At 48.5% G+C, this 3,672-nt stretch overlaps 1 long non-coding RNA gene across 2 annotated transcripts; it reads right to left on the bottom strand.

Annotated features, from left to right (window-relative positions):
• Positions 1 to 924: 924 nt before the first annotated feature.
• LOC141164983 (uncharacterized) lies at positions 925 to 2,571 on the bottom strand. 2 transcript variants are annotated; one of them, XR_012251013.1, is made up of 3 exons: positions 2,417 to 2,571; positions 2,163 to 2,336; positions 925 to 1,265 (listed from the first exon to the last, which is right to left on the bottom strand). It is a non-coding gene; the product is annotated as an uncharacterized lncRNA (long non-coding RNA). The 2 variants fall into 2 exon arrangements; XR_012251012.1 differs by lacking the exon at positions 925 to 1,265 and adding an exon at positions 1,739 to 1,853.
• Positions 2,572 to 3,672: the final 1,101 nt, after the last annotated feature.

The raw sequence follows: 3,672 nt of genomic DNA, 5'->3' as shown, positions 1-3,672 counted from the left end.
TGGAAGACAGGGGATATTCCTGATTATTCCTAAAAAAGCATTCGTGTCGAGTAGAAAGGCTCGTGTATTTTTTACAAGTGGTGTCAGGATCTTCTCCAGGTAGATTGCCAGTGGTGATAGGATGGAATCTGTGGAAGCTACAATAGGTCGACCAGGAAGGTTAGTGAGAGACTTGTGGATTTTTGGTAAGATGTAGAATACGGGAGTGACGGGGTGGGTATTGGTCAGAAAAGAAGCAGTTTTGGAGTCAATGGTGTTGTTGTGAAGGTATTTTTTCAGGATAGTTTGGATTTTGGAGTGGATGGTACTGGTGGGGTCATGGCTTATGTGTCTGTATGTAGCAGTGTCCACCAATTGGCGAAGAATTTCGTCCGTGTAAGCTGATTTGTCCATTATGACCGTGGCTCCCCCCTTGTCAGCGAGTTTGATAATAATGTGTTTGTTGTTCTGTAGGTTTTTAAGGGCCTGTCTCTCGTCAATAGTGAGATTTTGATGGGTTGGAAAAAATCCCAGGCGTTGTTGGTGTATTAAACTCCTGATGTCTTTGTCAATCAGGGCTATAGTGGTTTCTGCTGCATGATTGGTATGAGGGGGGTTGAAAGAGCTCGGGTTACGTAGGCCAAGGGTAGTAATGGAGAGTTCCGGGACCGGGGTACCCCCGGGTGGAGGTATCCTGCTCACGGTGATCTCATTAGATAGACTGAAATGGGTCTTGAGACGTATAGAACGATAGAACCGTTGCAAGTCCTTTTCCAGCTGGAAAGAGTCCCAGTTGGGTGTCGGACAGAAGGACAGGCCTTTCTGTAAGACCGAGAGTTCTGCAGGGGCTAATGTGTAGCCCGAAATATTCCTCACCAGGTTTGGTATCTTACCTGGGAGCGCGTTGTCATCCTTTCGCCTCCTCGACCTCCTAGTTGGTCTGCGTTTCGGCGTCCGCCTTTCCGGTTTCCCCATAAAAAACGTTGGTCGTTCAGTCCAGTAGAGGAATCGCTGCCGGAGCTGTGCGAGATCAGATTGCGGTTTCCCGGAAAGTGGCGGCGAGGTTGGGGGTCTGTAGAGACGTTCCATCTGTATACTCGGTTGTTGATGTAGTCCTCGTTGTCTCGGTGGAACTTCTGTCTTTTCCGTTCCTGTAGGGTTTGCTGGTGTTCCAATAGGATCTTATCGGTTCTATTCTTCAGGGCAGTCCAATCAGTTGATGACAGATTAGCGGTCAGTTGTGCTTCGATGGCGATAATGGATTTCTCACTTTCTTGGATAGCTTTCTGCAAAAATTCAACAGTAAGTATAATAATATCAAGGGAACACTTGTTAAGCATTTTCTTGAATTTTTCACAATACTCCGGGTTATCGGAGAATAGTGTAGGGCGGAGGTGACTCCTCAACCCCCTGGGGATTTTTCCTTGTTTATGGTACTCAGCCAGAGTAACTGCATGTAGGTCATAGGAGACCAATCGCCGTCTCTCTCTCTCGTAGTCCCTGCTCCTTATTTCTTCTGAAGGGGTCTTGAGTAAATCATTAGAGGTTTTGACTAATGACAAGATATTAAGGCTTGTCGTGTCATCATACGCAAAAGTGTCGGTTGACATTAGGGAGACTGATGCAGACGCTGAAGAGTTAAGTTCAGTAAATAGAAAATTAGCGTGCACACTGTCAAATAGAGTTGAGGTGCAGATGCAATGGACTGGAAATGTCCTCAAATCACGTAAAAATTAATTCATCGCACACTCATAGGAAGTTTTGCTTTTTAGTGCCAATTTATTTATACAAATGAAATGTAGAAAAAATAACAGTGGTGAAGGCGACAATAGGTAGACGTTTCGGCCACACTGGCCTTATTCATTAAGTCGCTACTGCAAAAAAGATAAATAGCATGATGAGAAAAAAATATAACAAAAGATGCATAGTTGAAAGTCATACATAAGAATACATCTCGGTTGACACTGAGTTACGAAAGAGGTAGGTAACGGAATAGACGGTGTCAAAAAAAGGGAGGAGGAGAAAGGGAGGGGTGGAAAGGGGAGGGAGAGAGGAGGGGGGGTTGGGGTGGAGGGCTGGGATAGGATGGAGGCAGAGGAATATTATATACAAATAAAAGCAGTTAAAAACAGTCAAGGTATACCATGGGGAGCACAGATATTTGAGTATAGGGGGTTCCTTACTTGTATCAAGTTTATTTTAGCAGGAAGGCACCATAGAAGGTAGAGAGCAGTTCCAGTCAGAAGCTGCAACAATGAGGGGATACGGATCAGTATCATGAGGCATGGGGTAGAATGCCTAAGTTAGTGGATATAAGTACCTTAACAAAAGACAGGGGTTCATCAGCCTGTGGAGAGCTGAAATAGAAGTATTGCCGGTTACCAGTGCTGTCAAAGGGTTTGGATAAGCGGTAAAGCCCATAGGGGTCAATAAGTACCTGCAGTTCCTGTATCAGGGGTGTCTCTAGATGGGGAGTCCCATAAATGGTAGAAGTGGAGGGTACAGGCAGCGTTCCCAGGTTAGGCTGTTGGTAGTGTGGGAGTCAGGCTGCCTTATGTACACAGTGCTGCAGGAAGTGCGTCATCAGGGGGCGTGTCCCAGAAGTTGCATGTTGCTGGTTCGTCATGTGACAGTGGTTGTTTATTGGTAGCCATGGTAACCAGCCACATCGCACTGTGTAGGGGGTTGTAGTGAGAGAGGGAGTAACTGTGGGCGTGTACAGAGTCACAGAACTCTGCATGGAGGGCTGAACTGGGAGTAGCAGTAGGATATACAGAGGAATAACGTGCTGTGAGCAGGTCACATGTGGGAGGTGATGCATGCAGGTTATCATCGTGCTGCGACCCTGATATTTGTAGTGTATGTGTGACACCCCAGGGGTCTGGTTGCCACAGTAATAGAGATATTATGTCTGAGAGCAAGTGGGAGGTTTCTCTGGTCAGGAGCCCTAAACATGCAACACGGTCCACCCAGACCTGGGAGGGGAGGAATCTGCCCTTATAAACTGGGTCTGGGGCGGGATTAGTGAGTGAAGCTGCAGACAGTTCCAGACACAGGGAAAGCAAGAACAGGAGCTCTGTAGGAGCAGTAGCAGAAGTCCAGGGGCTGGAGCTGAGCAGAGTTCGCCCTGGACGAAGATACTAAAGCCGGACACAGGAGTCCGAGGCTGTGGGGACTGATATACACCCAGCAGCAGAAACCAGCCGGCAGGGGATTCCAGGTCCTCTGGCCATAGAAGCCCGGAGGCTCAGTCACAGAGAAGGGACCAGCGCCGCCATCCAGGAGCGGAGGCTAACAGAAGGCCCCAAGTCACCAGCCATACGAGTGAGCACCACACGGTATACTCAGGGACGTGGGCTACTTGTAACCGCTGACAGCAAGGTAGCCAGGAAGAGTGCAGATAAACGGGGAGGCCTACAACTCCACCTGGCCAGGGGAACTCCTGCTTGCTCGCAGACTGACCAGGCCCCTTATACTAGCCAGTACTCCCGGGAGGGTCTGTCTTGTACCATCAGTAAAGACCCTGAACTGCACCACACGTCTCTGTGATTCCTTGCCGCACCAGCACCATTAGTACTGGGACCCTCACACCATCACTCCCATCATCTTCCACCTTAGCTGCCCTGAGGCAATACTTCTCCCGTGGGGAGTCATCCCATACTCGGCTGCGCAAACAACATCAGCCTCAGCGGT

Source organism: Phyllobates terribilis, unplaced genomic scaffold (assembly GCF_046119375.1).
Source record: "Phyllobates terribilis strain yellow unplaced genomic scaffold, ASM4611937v1 Scaffold_11__3_contigs__length_659146591, whole genome shotgun sequence".
Classification (NCBI taxonomy): domain Eukaryota; kingdom Metazoa; phylum Chordata; class Amphibia; order Anura; family Dendrobatidae; genus Phyllobates; species Phyllobates terribilis.
Note: the sequence above shows the minus strand (reverse complement) of the source record. Positions and strands in the feature narration are given on the sequence as shown.